General features: G+C 50.1%; 1 protein-coding gene and 1 long non-coding RNA gene across 2 annotated transcripts in view; one reads left to right on the top strand and one right to left on the bottom strand.

Annotated features, from left to right (window-relative positions):
* The window catches only part of LOC129391989 (uncharacterized), a 5306-nt gene extending 2760 nt beyond the window's left edge, over nucleotides 1-2546 (top strand). The window contains exon 3 of the long non-coding RNA XR_008616936.1: nucleotides 1912-2546. This is a non-coding gene — a long non-coding RNA (uncharacterized lncRNA). The remainder of the gene's footprint in view (nucleotides 1-1911) is intronic.
* LRRC38 (leucine rich repeat containing 38) overlaps nucleotides 1-20676 on the bottom strand; it is a 49319-nt gene that overhangs the window by 11014 nt on the left and 17629 nt on the right.

The following is a 20676-nucleotide window of genomic DNA, read 5'->3' as shown; positions in this document are numbered from 1 at the left end:
GGTAGTTTGATAGGGATTGCATTGAATCTGTAGATTGCTTTGGGTAGTATAGTCATTTTCACAATGTTGATTCTTCCAATCCAAGAACATGGTATATCTCTCCATCTGTTTGTATCATCTTTAATTTCTTTCATCAGTGTCTTATAGTTTTCTGCATACAGGTTTTTGTCTCCTTAGGTAGGTTTATTCCTAGGTATTTTATTCTTTTTGATGCAATGGTCTTTTAAAGAGATGTTCTAGAACTCTCCAGCAACCCTCCTGGTCCCCAGGCCCTGACCTGGCATAGCCTGGAAAGGTCAAGGTGCTGGCATAGCCTCTCCCTGGTCAGGAGAAGTGCTCCGTGGGTACTGTGAAGTGCAGATGTGGAGGGAAACCATCCTGTAAGTGTTCGAACAGACCCCCGGGGGGGCCCTGACTCTACCTCCTGATATCCTATGACCCTGGCCCAGGCCCTGTCTCCCCAAGCACTGTCTTGTGATGATGCTGTGAGCATGTAATGAGGGGATATCTGAAAAGCTCTTACCAGGGTGCCTGGCCACCATTCAATCTTGAAAAAGCCATTGTTAGTATCATTCAGATTTTCAAGGTTTCAAATTGTGCCCAGGCCTGACTCCAGGTATCTGATGAGGGTGCCTTTGTTAGTCAGGGTTCTCCAAAGAAACAGAACCAATAGGATGAGTATACACGGAGAGACGTATTATAAGGAATTGGCTCATGCAACTATGGAGCTGACAAGTCCCAAGATCTGCAGTCGGAAAGCTGGAGACCCAGGAAAGCTGGTGGTATAGTTACAGTCCGAATGCCCACTGGCTCAGGACCCAGGGAGGGCCAGTGTTTCAGTTCTATCTGAAGACAAGAAGGAACTGATGTCCCAGCCCTAGGCAGTCATGCAGGAGGGGTTCCCCGCGACTCGAAGGAGGGTCAGCCTTTTTGCTCTAATCAGGCCTTTAACTGATTGGATGAGGCCCACCCACATTAGGAAGGGTCATCTGCTTTACTCAGTCTACTGATTCAAGTGTTAATTTCATCCCAAAACACCCTCACAGACACACCCAGAATAATGTCTGACCAAATATCAGGGCACCCACGACCCAGTCAAGCTGACACACAAAATCAACCATCACAGTGCTCTTTACACTTTCAGCAGCAGCAGGAGAGATGCTTCTCTAATTACATTAGGATGAGGCAGAAATTTAAATGAAACTCTCCTTTCCTCTACTTGCTCAAGACATCTGAGATGGGAAGGTGGAACTCGTTAAGGATTCGCAATGTCAGAAAGATCTGCATGTCCAGAGTCATCCTGACTATAGAGCCGGTGGAGGCTCCTTCTCTGCTCTTCCTCCATCTCCTCCCTCCTCCTCCTCCCTTTCCTTTTCCTTCTCTTTCTTATTCTTTGTATTTTTAAAATTTTGGTAAAATATGCATAACAATGGTTATCATTTTAACTATTTTTAAGTGTATAAATTCATTGGCATTAAGTACATATACCATGATGCATGACCATCACCACTATTTATTTCCAAAACTTTGTCATCCCCCAAACTCTGTACCCATTAAACAGTAACTCCCCTTGCCTCTTTCCCAGCCCCTGGCAACCACTCCCTACTTTCTGTCTCCATGAATTGCCTATTCATATAAGTGGAATCATACAATATTTGTCATTTTGTGACTGGCTTATTTCACCTAGCATAATGTCTGCAAGGTCCAGCCATGTTGTAGCATGTATCAGAAGTTCCTTCTTTTTTTAAGGCTGAATAATATTCCATTGTATGGTGACATCACATTTTGTTTATCCATTCATCTACTGATGGGCACTTGTGTTGTCTCCACCTTTTGGCTATTGTAAATAATGCTGCTATAAACCTTGGCATACAATAGACTTGTTGAAGTCTCTGCTTTCAATTCTTTTAGGTACATAACTGAGAAGTGGAATTGTGGGATCATATTGTAATTCTACATTTAATTTTTTGACGAACCACCATAGTGATTTCCGCTATGGCTACACAGTTTATACTCCCATAAACAGTGCACAAGGGGGGCCTTCCCTGGTGGCACAGTGGATGAGACTCTGCACTCCCAATGCAGGGGGCCCGGGTTCGATCCCTGGTCAGAGAACTAGATCTCACATGCATGCCGCAACTAAGAGTTTGCATGTCACAACTAAGGAGCCGTGTGCCGCAACTAAGGAGCTGGCGAGCTGCATCTAAGGAGCCCGCGAGCCGCAGTTAAGGAGCCCACCTGCCGCAACTAAGGAGCCCATGTGCTGCAACTAAGGAGCTGGTGAGCATCAACTAAGGAGCCCTGGAGCCACAACTAAGGAGCCCGCCTGCTGCAACTAAGGAGCCCACGTGCTGCAACTAAGGAGCTGGTGAGCCGCAACTAAGGAGCCCTGGAGCTGCAACTAGGGAGCCCGCCTGCCACAACTAAGACCCGGCACAACCAAATAAATAAAAATAAATAAATAAATATTTTTTAAAAAACAAAAACAGTGCACAAGGTTTCCAATTTCTCTATACCCTTGCCCACATGTGTTATTTTGCATTAAAAAAATGGCCATCCTAAGGGAAGTGAAGTAGTATTCATTTTTTTGGTGGTTTTGATTTGCATTTCTCTACTGACTAGTGATATCCAGCATCCATTCATGTATTTATTGGCCTGCGCCTTCTTTTTAAATGAAGGCCATAGTCTCCTAAACAGCCTGCATGGGGCATTTCATCAAGGATTAGCAGCCGTGTTGCAAAAGGTTGGTCCCAGGTAAGTCAAATCTGGGTAGAAAACAGGGCTGAGAAACCCTGGGGGAGACCCAGAGGCACATTGGGCAGGTTTCTGAAAAGGAAGACTAGGCGTATCTCCCAATCCAGTATCATTCACCTACTACTTCCTGAGCCTTCATCCATGCCCTAAACTGGGAAGAATGTGTGTGCAGGGGGTGGGTAGCATTTACTGAGCACCTGTTATGTTCTGATGCAGTGCACACCCCTTAACACACGTCATTTATAGTTGACCTCCATCTGGGAGGCGAGCGGCATTATCCTCAATTCATAGCTGAGGAAGCGGGTCTCAGAAATCTTTGGCAATTCACGCACTGTTAAATAGGGAAGCCCGAGTTCAAACTATCCTCTGTTTGTTTTACTCCAAAGCCTGTGTTTTTCCCGTCACTCTATGTTGTCTGTAATGCTGAAGAAAGTGACATCCTCAGCCTCAGGAAGCTTATAATCTGACAGAGGAGCCCAAACTAAAATACATCAAGCAATGGGGAAGGAAGACAATATATGATTGAGAATTGACTTTGGGCTTTACAAATTCAGAGAATGAAGAGCCAGGGTGTGTGGAAGGTCTGGTAATTAACTCATCCATGTTTATGGAATGAACACATACCTTTGAGTTCAGGGGATTACTGGGGAGGAATGAGAAAGGCATTGCAGGCAAGAGGCCGGGTGGAATCTGGAAGAGTGGGTGAGAATGACATAAGAGGTGCCCTCCTGGGCTACAAGAGCGCCCCCCAAATACAATATCTTCCCACATGGCTGCCGCTGGCTGATATCCAGTGGCTGCGTGTGGAGTCGATGGAGCATCATTGCCAGGATCTGAGAATCTGGATTAGGAGATTAAAGGGTGACAACCCTGAGCCAGGCTCAGGCTGCAAAAGATTTTTTATTTTTTTTTTGTCAAAGCAACAATAGTGGTCTTTTATCTTAAGAATCAAAAAAAAAAACCATTCAAATCAGCAGATAAGGCAATGTTGTCACATGGTGACAACTGTCAGGCTGCCCTAATGAGACAGGACACATGCTGTGAGCCTGCTCACTCATTCATGTCACCTGCTGGCCCCTGTGCAGGCATGTGAGTTTGTAACCCCTGGGTCAGTGGGTTTCTGCCTGTCCTGCATCCCAGAGGCAGCCAGGGACTGCAAGGCATGGGCATAAGTTTAGGGTAAGACCATCCGCCTGTGACTAAGATCTCTCGGAAGCCTAGAGTCTACAGCTATGATCCTCAGGCTTTTGACTTTTACGTAATGGTAAAAAATTTTTTAAAAATAAGAAGTAGAGGAGACTGACACAGGGCTGCAGCTGATAATTCTTCTCAGGACATTAAACACACAACACGCCATCATCATTTTATAAAAGAGAGAACATTTGTACACCAGTAAGGTTAAGAAAGGCAGGATAACAGCAAATCAGTTAATACATTGGCCTTAAAAAACACTCACCTGGGCTTCCCTGGTGGTGCAGTGGTTGAGGGTCTGCCTGCCAATGCAGGGACACGGGTTCGTGCCCCGGTCCGGGAAGATCCCACATGCCGCGGAGCGGCTGGGCCGGTGAGCCATGGCCGCTGAGCCTGCGCCGTCCGGAGCCTGTGCTCCGCAATGGGAGAGGCCACAACAGTGAGAGGCCTGCGTACCGCAAAAAACAAAACAAAACAAAACAACAACAACAAAAAAAACCCACTCACCACAGTGCCCTCATTGCTCTCATTTTGCCTGGAAAAAAATGACCACTGAAAAGGGCCACATTTGGGAAGCATCGTCATATTCCGTACTCTCTATCCCACCGGGAACAAGAGCCCGGAGACTGCCTCCTTATTCTTCAAGACCAGAGGTACAGCTGCAAACTACAGCTCCAGGCCCAAATCGCCCTTCCTTCCCTCTCCCATATGTATTTGTGAATAAAGACTTATTGGAACACAGCCAGACCCACTGGTTTACACATTATCTAAGGCTGCTTTTGAGCTACAATGGCAAGTTGGAGTAGTTGCAAGAGATTCTATGGCTCACGAGGCCTAAAATATTTACTATCCAGCCCTTAATAGAAAGTTTGCCAACTCCTGTTCAAAACTCAACCCAGGAAACGCCTCCTCTGGGAAGCCTGCCCTGAATGCTTCCCGTGTTCCCCCTTCCCCTGAATCAGACCCCTCCCTTCCTGGCCCCCCACACCTCCTCCAAAAAAGTCAACTCCTCCACGGGGCGGCCTGTGTCTCTCACGTCTGCAGACACAGCTGCCAGCTCAGGGCCTGGCACACAGCACACGAACATCAGGAAAACTGGGAAAATCTAAAACAACTCAGAAATATCTGGGTGAGAAGGATCCTGGTGCATGGTTCCCAGCTGGGGTCCTGCAGGTGGGCTGGGGTTCTGTAAGCAAGGACTAGTTGTCAAAAGGTCAATCAGTCACTTGTTCGTGAGAAGTCCACAGGGGCTATTTACTCAAACATGCAATTTGGTAGACAAAATCTTTCAAACTCAGGGTCTGGAAACATTAATACAATAGGTTCTTTAGTGGCAAAAATGCTGGGAGCTATCAATTTTTGTGATTTCTCTGTCTTCTTCAGTGACGTGCATCCAAGATGTGGAGACCTCTTCCTATTTATTACACATGATTTCTGAAATAATACTGGTAATAGCTGGTGGGTTCCATAGATAACTCAGTTCCCGCCCTGAGTTTAGAACTGAATGATTGAGAGACACGGGACTCAGAGGAAATAGGGGAGAACGTCAGTTTTGTTACTGATAAAACTGCAGGAGCCTAAGCTGTCTTCCTGTGTCTACCCTACTGGCTGCCCCAATTCTCCCTTCAGCAGCCAGAATGAGTCTTTTACAGAAAAACTTATATCCCATCATTCTCCTGCTCAGCACCTCCCACCACCACCGCCACTAAGGCTCCTCATCTTTCCCAAAGTGAAATCCACAATCCTTACCACTGTTCCCGCAAACCCCTCACTCCACCTTGCTTGCCGTTCCTCAGACACCCCATGCACAGGCCTGCCTCAGGGCCTTTGCGCCTGTTCCCTCTGCCTGGCTCACTCCACTTTCTTAAGGTCTCTGCTCAGATGTCACTTTATCAGAGAGAGATGCTCTCCCCAGCCCCACGATCACTCCCCATTTTCTGTACCTGGCTTTATTTTTTTCTATGGGACCACCTGACATGGTATATGTGTACCTATCTGTTTATTTCCTGCTGCCCCTCTCCACTCAGTTGTCAGCTCTGGGAGGTCGGGCTTTTGGTTTTGTTCCCTGCTGTATTCCCAGTGCCTAGAACTTTCAAAAGTATTTTTGAATGATGTATGAATAAAGACAGGATTGGGAGAGTGTGGCTTAGCTGCGTGGCCACAGAGGGGTTCCTAGACCACCTCCCCAAACAGACAGTCCATCCCACCTAATGGCTGATGGTGCTGGACAAGCACAGGTCCCTCCCTTGCAGGACAGAAGAGTCCTTTACCCTAAATTCATCGCCATATGCCTTGTAGCTCGCTAGGAGGAGGAAGAAGCTGGATATATTTCTCCTATGCTTTTCCCTCTTGGGAGGTGGAAACATTCACCGCTCTTTGGACACAGGTGGAGAAGAACAAAGAAGCTCCGCAAACAGTGAGGGCAAATCAGCTAGCCCCCTGCAGCCTTACCACATGCTGGATAGTCTTCTAAGCACTGCACTGTCTACACTCCTCTAATCCATAAAACAAGCTCTGTGGCTAGTACTATGACTAGTGACTAGTAGTGACCCCGGTCAGCAGACAAAGAAACTGAATGCTACTTCTGTTACGTGCTTCCGGTTCTCCAGCTGAGAAATGATGGAGCCAGGATTTGGAGTCAGGCGGTCTGACTCCAGAGCCTATGCTGTTAGCCATTACCCTCCCCTATTGTCTTAAAAATGCTTGCACAAGTTATTGTGGGGATACTGAGACCCAGTGAGTCACAGACTTAAGCCAAAGCTGCACAGGAAACTTGTGAACCCAGTTTGGAACCCACGTCACCTCCAATGGTGGCCCAAGCCCAGAGTACTCCGCGGGGAGAGGTCATTCTAAAGGGTCTGGGTGTTGTCGTATTTCCTAGGACTGCGGTAACAAATTATCACAAACCAGGTGGCTTAAGACAAATTCGTTCTCTTGTAGTTCCTGAGGCCGGAAGTCCAAAATTAAAGTGCCAGAGGGCCAGGTTCCCCTCTGAGGGCTCTAGGGGAGAATCCTTCCTGGCCTCTTCCAGCTCCTGGTGGCTCGTGGCATTCCTTGGCTTGTGGCAGCATCACTCCGATCTCTGCCTCTGTCTTCCTGTGGCTTTCCGCTCTGTATCTCTTTCATCTCTCTCTCTTTCTCTTACAAGGACACCTGTCATTGGATTTAGGGCCCATCCTCAATCCAGGATGATCTCCCCTCGAGATCCTTAACTCAGTTATATGGACAGACTCTTTTCCAAATAAGGTCACCTTCATAAGTTCCAGGCATTAGGGCTTGGACATATCCCTCTGAAGGATGCAATTCAACCCAGTCCACGTGTCTTACGTGTAACAGTCATTTGTCATCCTTCAGCTTCTCACCTCCATGTCTCCTCATCTGGAGTCTGCTCCCAGATTTCATTTCGGGCACTCACACCTTCCACTGAAACAGAGTGGGCTCTGGCTCGTTGGGGTCCAGGCAGAATGTGGTTCACCGCTCCTTTGCTTCAGAGCCACCTCTTTCTTTTCCACCAGGCACACTCCGAAGAGATGGGCCATTCCTGCAGGGTGGCTTGGCTCCCTGCCTGCTGCTGCCCTTCCTGGTCCTCTCGCCTTGACTGAGACTTCTCCCCAGCAGCTGACACCTGAGCCAGAGAGGGTGAGTTGCTGCTACTCTCCCGAAATAGATGGTGACACAGCAGAAGGCAGACTAAGATTAATCTCTCGCCCATGCCAACAAACAGGCCTGCAGCCAGAGGCTCTCTTGGGGCCTTTCCCATGATCTGGCCTCTCGGGAGCTGCCTAATGACAGGCTCTCCTAAGCGCTTTTTGTCATTAAAAATATATTTTTGCTCTCCTAATACCACTTATTATGCAAAGCCTCTGTATACACTGAAACAATAGAAGTAAACAAAAAGAAGCGGGATAAAAGAACTCATAAATACATGTTTGGCACACTGGCTTACACCTTGCTAGATTTTTTCTTCTGTGTGTACATGTACGTAAATCCCCAGGGTAGAAATACACTCCGCCGCTCTGGTGGATAACCGTTCTGGGAGCATCTTTCATTCCACCAAGATAACCATCAAACATCATTTGTAATGGCTACAGGGTATTTTATTGTGCAGATGAGCCATGATTCACTTGCCCAATCACTGAATGCTTCCAGCTTTTTTCTTACTAGAAGCAAAGCTGCTATGAGTACCACGTACACATTTTAAATGATTTCCCCAAGACACAGTCTGCCAAGTTGGAGGTTGTGTGAGAGTCCTTGAACTCACGCCAACAATGGATTTTGTCACTTTTTCATCTCTGCCAACCTGACAAGCCATACAAGTACACACTGGTGATTGAATTTGCATTTCTCTGACTACCAGTAGAGCTGACCATTGTGTGGTGTGCTCACCACCCACTTGGAGTTGTTTTTCTGTAAAGTGCCTGCCCAAGACCTGTGCTAAGAGCTTCGCAAGTCTTACCAAGGTATGAGAAGGCCCTGATGACAAGAAGCGCTGGGGAGGGAGTCAGGCTGATCCCCTGCACCCAGCTCACTGCTGGGGCCACAACTCCCAGGGAAGGGGGTTCCCTGTCCCACGCCCGGGAGGAAGGACATTGTCCAGGACCACTGCTGGAGGTCCCACTGCTCTTGGCCAGCGTTCTCCACTGCCTCTTCCGCTCCCCTCTTCTGTTCACTGGAGTCAGAGGGCTCAGCCTGGGCTGGTGAAACACCCAGCCAGGCCGTCCCTGCCAGCCTTCCAGAACCCAAACCCAAAGGACCAGGAAGAAGCAGCAGCTTTGGTTCTTTTACATGCACAGCCAGACTTTCAGCCTCCTGATTTCACAGCATCATACAAAGTTAGACTTGAAGGTGGCTTGGACAGCTAATACCCCTCCCCAACCTCTCTCCTGTACTTTACAGATGAGAGGCCCAGAGAAGTTAGGCCACTTGCCTAAGGCCACATGGAGTCTGGACAGAACCCAGGTCTCCTGACTGCCCGTTTAGTACTCTTCTGAGGTTCTTAGTTCACTACAAGCACCTGGAGTTGCACGTGCTGTGGCCCCTGCTGCGGCCACTTCGTGTCACACAGGAAGACTGCACGAGGGGGCATCGCAGATGGCAGGCAGGGCTCGCTCATGTTTCTGGGGAGCAGGACGCCGGGGAGCAGCAGCTCTCATTTTTTATAGTGCCGACCTTTGCTCCCTACCACCACTTTGATTAAGTATCACCACATAGGGGAAAATTCCCAGCTCTCCTCACTGTATCCGCCAGCAGACGCTTCATCTGATTAAGTAATCAGCTGATTTCTACTAGAGGAAGACGCATCTGCAGCGTTGGGTCGAGGGCTCCTGATTGGACCTGGCTCCGCAGGGCATGTCCTGTAGAAGGGGCAGCACGGAAGAGTGCATCCTGCACCAGGGTTGAGACTTGTGTCTGCTGTCCTCCACTCCAGCCTGACTCCCACCCCGAACCTCAGGACACTGGCATTAGTCACACACACAAGCATGGAAAACTGACTGACTCACGATGCGGTTTTCCCGGACTGTCCTCCCCCGGTAAGAAAGGAGCGGAGATGATCCGGACAGCTTACACTTTTATTCTCTGGGAAGCTTGCAAGCATTTCCACTGTCACCACCACTGCCATCATCGTGACCGTCACCACCACTGCTGCATCCACCATCTCTGCCGTGATGCCAACCTTGGCCAAGTCCACCATTTCCAAAATGATGCCAAGTACCCCATGTCCTCCACATCCACCCCACTCCACACTTTCTACCACCATCACCACCGGCGCTGCCACCTCCATCATCCATTACAGACATTGGTTACAAGTTGGGCCCTGGGCTGAGGATACCAACCTGTGTCTAGTTATTATAACCGATGGACTGGTTAGAACCTTCCGGCAAGGCCAGCATGAGGAAGTCTAAGACTGGCCTCGTGAGCCTGGTACCTCCCACTCCTCATGGTTGACTGATGCTCCAGAGACACCCACTGGGCCTCCCTCCTTAGACCTGCCCCTCTGAGCACCCAGTGTCCCCAGTTAATCTCTGTCAGTGGGCTCACTGGCCAGCTGGAAGAAGCGGTCCTGGGGGTGAGCAGGGGTGTGTGTGTTAAGCGGGCCCCCTCAGATTTCACTGTGGAGATGATGTTCTATGGGGAAGTGACATTTATTGAAACTCATCATTTGCCAGGAACTATGATAAGTACTTCACCCTCACTGTGTCATTTAATTCTCTTTCTCAACAGCCCTTTTGAAGAGTGGTTCTCATCTGGGGGTGATTTTGCCCCTCAGTGGGCATTTGACGATGTCTGGAGATATTTTTGGTTCTCACGCTAGGTGGGATGCTACTGGCATCTAGTGGGTAGAAGAAAGGATGTCACTAAACACCCAACGGTGCCAGGGTGACCCCCAAGGCAAAGAATTAGCCAGTCCATCGTGCCAATAATGCCAAGGCTGGGACGCCTGCTTTGGAGTATGTTTTTTGTGGTCCCATTTTTCTAATTTGAATTTTGTGGTAAAATATACGTAACGCAAAATTTGCCATCTTAACCATTTTTAAGTGTGCAGTTCTGTGGCATTAAGTACGTTCACATCGTTGCGCAACTATCACCACCATCCGTCTCCAGAACTCTTTCCATTCTGCAAAACTAAATCCCTGTTTCCATTAAACACGAATTCTCCATTTTTCCTTCCTCCCAGACCCTGGCAGCCCCAGTTCTGTGTCTATGAATTTGCCTCTTCCGAGGTGCCTCAGATAAGTGGGATCATACGGTATTTGTCCTTTTATGACAAATACTTAGCACCATGTTCTCAGGTTCATCCATGTTGTAGTGTGTGTCCGAATTTCCTTCCTTTTAAGGCTGAATAATATTCTGTTGTATGGATGGACCACATCTTGCTTATCATTCATCCATCGATGGACACTTGGGCTGCTCTCACCTTTTGGCTATTGTGAATAACGCTGCTACGCACATGGGTGCACATGTGGGGTAGGTTTTAGATGCAGAGACCGGGGCTCTAAGAAGCTGTGTGACTTACCTGAAGTCATACAACTCGTCTGTGAGGGTCTGGACTTAAGGGCAGACCTGGCTGTCACCACAGCCCATCCTCTCTCCACGACACCACGGTGTCCTCAGTCTTGATCGGGCTCACTCACCTGTGGGTCATTGGTCAGACTTCACCTGCCTGCCTCTCTCTGGAGTGACCCGGTGGCGCCCCACCTGTGCTGCTCGTGACAAGCACCCCAGGACGTTGTCCCACGAGTGCTGGCACTTCCCTCTCACCCATAAAGCTCTCTCTATGCCCCGGATGGCTCCGAAACCATTTACCAACACAGAAATTCTGATTTTTCTAGGAAGTCAGGAACCAGGCTGGTTTTGTTTTTTTTTTTTTTTTTAGATTTATGCTTCCTCTGGCAGCGGGGACCAGGGGGATCCCCAGGATCCCGGTGGCAGACAACTTCACCCTGCAGTTTTCAGCAGGTCCTGGCACTGTGGCAACTGCTGTCACTGGGGCCAGAGTTGTGGGCTGTTGGGAAGTGACTTCAGGGTGTGGCGTTTGCGGGGACGGGGGTCGTTAGAAACAACCTGTGCAAGTGGAGAGGATGCACCGATATCTGACCCTCTCCTTTCACAGGTGGAGAAACCGGCCTGGGGAAGTGAAGTTACTTCCCCGTGGTGACGGAAAAATGCCCCCCAAATGACCACGTCCTAATCCCTGGAATCTGAGAAAATGTTACCTTTGAAGATATGATTAAGTTCAGGGTATGGATTGTCCAGGCGGGTCCAATGTAGTCACAAGGGTCCTTATAAGAGAGAGGAAGGTCAGAGTCAGAGAGGAGATGTGAGGATGGAAACAGAGATCAGAATAATCCGGGGCCATTTGCAGAGCCCAACAGCTGGCCGTTCCTCCTTATAGAGTGTCAAAATCAGTCTCCTCGTGGTTCGCAACCATGGGTCCATCTTCGGAGGCCAAAACAAGTTTCTCACATTCAGTGACAGCTCCTCAGACATCAGGAGACGGGGGCTATGTCCTTCCACGTCTGTCCTTAGTTAGACATCCATTTTCCTATGTCAGTATGGTCTTATTCTCCAAATACAAAGAGTCTCTGGCAATTTCCAACAGACAGGAAGCCCAGGTAACTGCTTGCAAGCTGCAGTTTGATGAGGCCTGGGGGCTCCGACCTTCCCTCCAGGCCTCCCCGCATCTAAAATTCTACACAGACTCTGCCTCCATAGTGAGCAGAGGTCCCTTCCTTCTGCCTTTACTGTATTTATTCCTGGTTAACCCTCAAGTCATTAACACTTTGCTGAGAATTAGTTTACCAAACTGTTTTCTCTAAGCAAGGGGGATGGTTCTGGAGGCCACCTCCTCTCTGTCCTTCTCCCCTTTACCTTGTGTTAGCATCCATCACTGAGTCATTCATTCAGTCAACGAATACATATTGAGCACCTAATATAGGCCAGCTCTGGGGTAAAAACAGTGAAAAAATCATTTGTGACTACAATTTAGTGAGGGGAACCAGACAGACCACGAGTAAATCAGTAATATGTATTATGCAGCAGATGGTGACGGGTGTTATGGAGAAAGAGAAGCAAAGCGGGGAGGGAAGGAGAGCTGGAAGCGGCGGGTCGCAGGATTCAGTGGGGCTGGGAGGAAAGGCTTGGTGAGAAAATGGTATTTGAGCAAGCGGCTAAAAGGAATGAGGGAGGAAGTCATGTGGACATCAGGAAAGGGTGCTCCAGGTGGAGGGAGCAGCAAGTGCAAAGGCCCTGAGGTTGAAATATGCCTGGTGTGTTTGGGGAACAATAAGGGGTCTGCGTGCCTGGATCAGAGTGAATGAAAGGGGAGTAGTAGGAAATTAGGCCAGAAAGAAAGGAGGAGGTCAGATCATGGGGGTGGGGGGCTGCTTATAAGCCCCTGGAAGAACCCTGGCTTCTAATCTCAGTGACATGGGAGTTACTGAAGAGTTCTGAGCAGAGGAAGGACGTGACTTGATATCTTTCTGGCAAGCAGGGAGGGGTCATTGTTCCAGATAAAGCTCTCAGAAGAGCAGAAAGTAGGAGTTGAACTTGCTTTCAACAGGTGTTTAGTCTACTCTGGTTTCCACTAATATGTTCAAGTCAGCTTTGTTTTCCTCCAAGTCAAGGTTCTGAGTTGGCAAGACTCACTAAGTTTGGTTCTGCACCTAAAGCAGGAGCTGTGGACCTGAGTGGGTGGGCTTGCGGATAAAGGACCTGGTCCTGACATGGTATTTAAGAAGCCATGCAATGGTTGGTGACAAAGACCCTGGCTCACATCCCTCCATCTATCACTTCTTGGCTGGTGACCGTGGCCAAGTTACATTAACCTGTCTGTGCCTTGGAGTTCTCACCTGTAAAATGGGGTGCGCCTGGCACTGACCTCTTTGGAAGACACTCATAGACTTAGAGCTACACTGTCCACTACAGTAGCCACCAGCCACATGTTGAGAACTTGATCACGGCCAGTCTGGACTCAGATGTGCTGTAAGTATAAAACACACCCAGATTTTGAAGACTTTGTATGAAACAAAGATTGGAAAAATATCTCATGAATGAGTTTTCTATTGATAAGTTGAAAGAATAACATTTTGGATATGCTGGATTAAATAAAATACTGAAATTCATTTCACCTACTCGTTTGATTTATTTAAATGTGGCTACTAGCAAATTTAAAATTCTAGACGTGCTTTGAATTCTATTTCTACTGGGTGGAGCTGCCCTAGAGTGCTTAGCTCAGCGCCTGGAACATCGTAGACATGCCATAAATGGAGCCAACGGGAGCAGCCTGCTCAGGGCAGGAAGCAGGGACAACCCTCCACCACATAAACAAGAGCCCGATTTATTCCTTTAGTACCTTATTTTCCCACATGCAAAGGAAGTGAAGCAATTGGTTCTTGACGTCATAAAATCCAAGGGCTGGATGCCATTTTGGAGGCTACCGAATCCATTCCCCTGCCTCTGGCAAAGAGGGTGGTTATCATTATCCCCTGCAGTATCTTCCCAGGGCTGCCGTAACACAGCACCACAGACTCGGGGCTTTACAACGGAAATGTATTGTCTCATAGCTCTGAAGTCTAGAGGTCTGAGATCAAGGTGTGGGCAGGGCTGGTTCCTTCTGAGCGCTGTGACAGAGAGGCTGCTTCCTCTCTCCTAGCATCTGGTGGTTTGTTGGCAATTTTTGGCGTTCCTTGGCTTGTAGAGGCATCACTGAGCTCAACCTTCACCTTCATCTGGTGTTTTTTTCTGTGTCCATCTGTGTTCAAACCTCCCCTTTTTTATAAGGACACCAGTCATACTGGATTAGGGCCCACCTTAATGACCTCAACCTACTCAATTATATCTGCAATGACCCTTGTATTAATCATGATTTTTGCATTCTATATTTTATTTAGCTTTGGCATCTTGGGGCCTTGCCACCGGAGATGGACTGTCCCTCCCGGGGTTGGCCAGTTCCTAGAGACGGTAATCCCTTGCCAGTGAGCACACCCTTGATATGCAAAGCTACCAACCCCACCCATCTCCTTTTATCAGGTTCTTGCAGTCCGAGACGCTATCTCCCTGCCCTAAGTCACCGCAGGGCCAGGTACTAGACAGCTAAGGATCACGCCTTCAGCCAGAGCCTCCTGAAATTATTCAAACTAGCCAACCCTTAACCTGCCTCCTCTGCTTACCCTGCCTTGCCCATTCCTTCCTGCAAAAACCACAATAAAGACTGTCTTCTGTTTTTCCTTTCATTCCTCTGTCTCCTGACCATCCCTAGTGCTTCCCCGTGTGGTCCTGCATGGCTTCCACTCTTCCTATTTCTAGAGATCTGTGAGTATAAAACGTCACCCTTCAAGACAGTTATTCTGCATGCTCCCACTTTCTTCTAAAGCTCTTTTACATCAGTATTTCCCTGATCTTCCAAATAAACCTTGGGGTAACAGATGAGGGAACCACAGCCCAGACAAGTCAGGTGACCTGCCCAGGTCAAGGAGGTGGCAGCAGGTCCAGGGTGTCCTGACTGTCAGCTCTAAGCTCTCAGCCCCTCAACGGGACCATGTGACATCTTCATTTCTGATGCAGACGATCATTTATGTTGGTTATGTTTAAAAAGAGACATCATCTCGTTGGTGTCTTGTGCAAAAGCCATGCCATTCTTTCTAATAATGTGAGGGGAGGGCCTTTTCTTCACATGAAGAGGGAGAAGAGAGAAACATACTTTTGCACCTACTGATTTGAAAGAGAGCTACCGGGGTGATGGGGCCTATATGCCAAGGGAACCCCCCCCAGGAAACCTGTGCTGGGAGCTGGGGGCCAGCGGCTTCCAGACCCTCTCATCCCACGACCTGGAGGAGGCTGGCTGGGGAGGGCACAGAGCAAGCCAAAGTCAGAGATAGAAGAGGCCTTCGAGGTCATCCAGCCCCAGGGTCTAAAGCGGGTGGCTGGGGAGAGGAATGCAGCCACCACCTCCGGGGAATCCGGCCAGCGCGGTGCCCTAAGTTGTTTCTCATGTGCATGTGGTTCTCCTCCTGCCCCACCCTCTCTGATGACTCCTACCTACAGCCCCCAGGGGCATCTGGGGTCACCACTCATGGTCTAGAGCAACTGAGAAAGAGGACATGACACAGGTTGACTGCTGGCCAACAAGGAAGTGGGGACAGGGACCCCGATTCCTAGCTCTCTGGATCCCGAGTGACCCGCAGCTCCTTTAAGGTCCTGACTCCTGCCCTTGGTATTTATCCCATGACCAGCCCAGAGGATGGAAGAGATGAGGCCCCTGGGGGCTCCTTGATGGGCAGCCTCTGAAGCAGAGGGGCCAGGCTGAGAGCCACTGGGGGGCTGGGCCGTGAACACACAGATAATGCCCGTCTACGTGGACTGCAGACATCTGGGATTTGACAGGAAAGGCTTAAATCCGGTGGGATTTGTAAGCCTGTTTGCACATGTCTATGAATTGGATGAGGAAGAAAAGAACAGCTTCTATGTGCAGTGCTGGAGGAAGCTGCACTCCAAGCACCTTCACGTGCTATCACTCGAGGTCAAAGGGCAGACGCTATCACCTGCATCTGACAGAGGGAACACCAGGGCCCAGGAATGTCGGGGGATTTACCTGCCGTCAGACAGTTCACTGGAAGCTCGGCCACGGTCACGGCTGTCTAGCTGGATGTCTAGTGCATGGCCTGCCCAGCCCCCATCCCTAAGCTCTGCCCCCCAGAGCCTCCTCCCGGGACCTGGAAATTGGGACCAAGACAGCACAGTCTCGCCCAGCCTCAGCTGGTCTCGTGAATGGAGCTGCGTATTTTTGGCCACATGGATGGAAAAATACAGAAAGCCCATCGGTATATGAGGGGGGGGGGTAAAAAAAAAAGTGTGAGAAACAGAGGGTGAAAAAAGGAGGCGCTGTGTTCCCTGCAGCCTCTCGGGTCTCAGCCATGAGCTGCCTGAGGCCTGACTGTTCAGGACTTGGGTTCCTGGTGACACCCACATGCTTACAAGACACCCTTCTGTTTGCTTATGTCAGAGGCAGCTGGTTTCCGATTCATCGGGGGAAAATGAGATCGGCGGCCTCCGTGTCCTGAATTCCCCCCACCAGCCGTTCTCACTGCACCTCGCAGAGCAGAGGCTAACAGACTCCCAGAACGAATGGCCGCCGTGCCGTCTTGCCAGCACTGCTCCAACAGATGGGGCAGGTACAGCTGGCTCCCTCCCGCCTTCACAGCGGAGAGCCTGAGGCTCACGATTTGACCAGGATCACACAGATCTGCTGAAGGAGCTCAGAGAACCCCCAATCTGGGCCTCTGTCTTTGCTAAAAGGTGATCTGGATATCCTTGGCTGACCAAAGTCGGAGAGGGGGTATTTGGTGGGGACAAAAGCCAAGGCCAGTGAGGTTGGCCTGTCCCCCCAATGGCCCTTGTGACACAGCCCTCGGGAGTGTGCATTCGTCCACTCACCCACACATGCCTACCGCCCCACGGAGCCCCTTCCACACTGGGCGTGGCCCCAGGCGCTAGGGACACAGCAGGGAGCGTGCTGATCTGGAGCTCATGTTTCTAGAGGGACAAGGCTTGTGAACGAGAGAATGTGGACTCAGTGAGCGAGACGCCAGAAACAGAACAAGCAGATACGACAGTGATGAGAGGCTGGGGAAGGGACTGCTTGGGCAGGGTGGTCAGGGAAGGCCTCTCTGAGGAGGGGACATCTCCTGGAGACGTGATGATGAGGAAGACGCAGCCATCTGGGGTGGGAAACGTCTTAGCAGGAGCGGGAGCCGTAAGTTAGGAGGTCCTGGTTGGTCACTGGCACCTGGGGTGTTCACGGGACAGAGGAAGGCCAGCGTGGCTGGTGTGGGGGTGGAGCCTCGTGGGACACAGGAGGGAGCTGGCTTGTTCTAAGTGCAATGGAAGCCATCAGAAGGTTTCCAAACATGCCACATACTGCACCGGCTGCCGGGGATTCAAGGAGAAAAAAGACACAGTTTGTGTCCTCAAAACCGGCCAGACCTGTGAACTGGCAAAGCTCAAGCAGTGGCCATAGAGATAACACAGCATCCAATGAGGTCACACAGGCCAGACTCCCAACCCAGCCTTGAGGCCCAGAGGGCTGGAGGCTGGAAGCCTAAGTAAAAACCAGAAAGGTAGAGAAGCAGAGGTGGGGAAGGGCAGGAGGGAAGAATCGGGGACCTGGCTGGCACCGTTTGGGCAAAGACCTGAGGGCAGGAGCCCAGGACACTCCCAGGACTGGACTGACACACTCTGCTGTTACCCTACAGTGACCAAGTTCAGGATACGATCTGGCTCACACAACCGTGAATACACCCAATTCCGGTCCTCACGACAACCCACCCACGAGGAGGTCCTTCTGGGCCATCATCAAACTGCCAGCCCGCAGGTGACAAGGCCTGCCAAGCACCTCATTCCCAGCTACCTCGGAGACCACAGGATTCTGGGACAGCGGGCATTGGACGGCCACTTGGCTGAAAGGCCTAAGCCTTTGGGTATCTGAGTCAGATGGCAGCTTGTCAGCTTCAGGTAACAGTGACACTGGCCTCTCCAGAGCAAACCCCCAACTGCCTGTGCTCCCCCGGGGCTGTCCTAGCTGGGCAGGAAGGCAGGTCCTCTGTCCACTAGCCCAGCAATGAGGTCGCCCTTTGAGTTAATTGATAGAGCAGCAGGACGAAGGTGACATTTCCAGAAAGATCCAACGTTTGGGACAGAGTAGCAGGACCGGGTGGGGCTCTCCAGGGAGAAGAGAGACAGGGCAGGGTTGTCGCAGGTCATGTTTGCAGTTGACTCTCCCCCGGACTCCAGATCGTGGTGTCTGTAAGAGCTGACACCCAGCTGGGACACTGGGGACGGTGAGAAAGGTGACACCAGGGACTCATCTCTAATTAAGACACAAGTTAAAAACACATGAGCTTATGGCACCAGGACATGTACAGGCCTGTCAACCGCAGGAGGAGGCCACTTGCAAGGGCGAGCAAGACCTCAATCAACCTCTGCCAGGAACGTGGTTCTCTTAAGTGTATAAACACAAGGGAGAGGTCCACTCCGCTGGCAAGCAAATCATACAAATTACAGCAATAAGGGGATGACACTGTTCTGTCTATTAAATTGGAAAGCGCGTTTAAAAATAATAATACATAAATCTGGGAGAGGCACGGTGAGACAGGTACTTTCTATTTGCCAACAGAGCCTGCTGTCTGGGGTGCAATTAGGCAAAAATGTATCCAGAGGTTTAAAATAACCGTAGACTCTGACCTGGTGATTCCACCTCAAAGAATCCACCCCAGAGAAATAACTGGAGATGTCCACAAATTTACATGAATGAGGATGTTCCGTTCAGCACCATGTATATACAAAAAAGAAAAAAAACAATGCACATTTCTAACAATAGGAGACAGGTTCAATGACTAGACATAAAATGACCTCTTACATGACCGTAAAATGTCAAATTTTCAAAGAGCTATAATGACAGGTAACTCTCACAACTCAGTAAGAGGAAAAGAGTCTGTAATAAAATATATAGTATAATATCAATTTGCTTAAAATATATATAGGTGCATAAGAATAAAACCAGAACTAAACACAGTAAAACTTTCGTAGCAGTGGGATTCTGGGTGGTTTTTTTTCTCCTCACGATATTTATCTACATTTCCCAAGTCTACAAAGGACCTGTTATTTTATCATCAGAAAAATAAAATGCTTTTATTTTCAAGGAAAACGAGTCACCTTGGAGTCACCTGGGAGAAAAGGACATGTGTGACCTCCAGGCAAGCATCAGCTTGTGTCCCCTTGGCTGAATTACTGTTTCTTTTGTCAGTATGACAACAGGTCCCCACTCATCTGACCAAACCAGGCCCTCACGGCATCTGACATCAGGAGAGGGAGGTGGAGTTACTGGGAGATGGGGGGCAGGCTCCCCCAGAAGGCCGCGGGTCTGGCCTGCTAAGCAGGCAGGGTTAGTGATATAACTGGTGAGCACCCCACTTGCCATGAACCCCCTCCTCGACAGGACTCTGCCTGCAGGGTCCACCCTGCAGGGACTGAGCCACAGAATGCCCGGATGCTCCAGGCACTACAGTGGACCTTGTCTCGGAGGCTTGTACCCACCCAAGGGGCCAGGGCGAACAGACTCAAGGCATGACATGCAGCCGTGTTTAATTTTCCCCCAGTCCCCGCTTCTCCCAGCCCTTCCCTCCCTACAGCCTCCCTGTCAAGGTCCCAGTTGCAGCTCAGATCTCTCCCCTGGGGCTGTGGGCTGTGTCCTGCAGGCCACACGAAGCCACGGCTGCAAAGGGAGGTGACAGAAGGTGCCTCACTATTCGGCACCCCTCACCCCCAGGCCCCAGCTCCTGCTTGGGCTTCTCCCATAATACACTCTCAGGGCTTGGTGTGGTCTGTGTCCCCAGAGAAGCCTGCTGGCTCCATGCACCTCTGAGCACAGAGACAGCCCCTTGCCTGCCGGCTATGGCTCCTCATACCCAGTGGCCTTTCCTGCCTGAGGCTCCAGGCTCAAGGCTGGGACACATGAGATGTCCTGTGAGCCCAGAGCCCCGGGCTGCCTGAGTGCTCTGCACCCTCCCTACCGCACAGAGACTACGGCCACCCGGATTCCAGCAGAGGGGTCTCTGGAGGGACCTGGTCTCCCCAGGCCTCAACTTCCCAAACTTTAAGACACAGACAGTCTTCCCTTCCCCTGAAACCATAGAACTTCAGAGTTGGAAGGAACCTTAAAACCCTCCTACCCATACTACTTTGTTTACCAGAGAAAAATCTGAGACACAGAGAGACAGGAAAGTCGTATAACGTCACACAGCATTTCCACAGCTGCAGCAAAATGACTTCCCCCTCCAGCGCGGTTTTCAAGCTTTAGTGAGTGTGCACTGCAAGCCCCTTCCAGGGGCCGGGGGTGGGGAGAATTAAAATGCAGATCCCCGGGCCTCACCCCCCAGGCACACATTCAGTAGGTCTGGGGGCCCAGGAATCTGCATGTCAAACAAGCTCCCTAGGCGATTAGCACACAGGTTTCTCATCACCCGTGTGTTTTCATTCCCTACCCACCTCACTGGGCTGCTGTAAAGGGAAGGCAATGGGAGGGACTGGAGGGCTTTTTATTTTTATTTTTTATTTTTTGCGGTACGCGGCCCTCTCACCGCTGTGGCCTCTCCCGTTGCGGAGCACAGGCTCCGGACGCGCAGGCGCAGCGGCCACGGCTCACGGGCCCAGCCGCTCCGCGGCACGTGGGATCCT

The sequence above is a fragment of the Physeter macrocephalus genome, chromosome 3, assembly GCF_002837175.3.
Source record: "Physeter macrocephalus isolate SW-GA chromosome 3, ASM283717v5, whole genome shotgun sequence".
NCBI lineage: Eukaryota > Metazoa > Chordata > Mammalia > Artiodactyla > Physeteridae > Physeter > Physeter macrocephalus.
The sequence above is the reverse complement of the archived record's forward strand: the minus strand, read 5'-3'. Positions and strand labels throughout refer to the sequence as shown.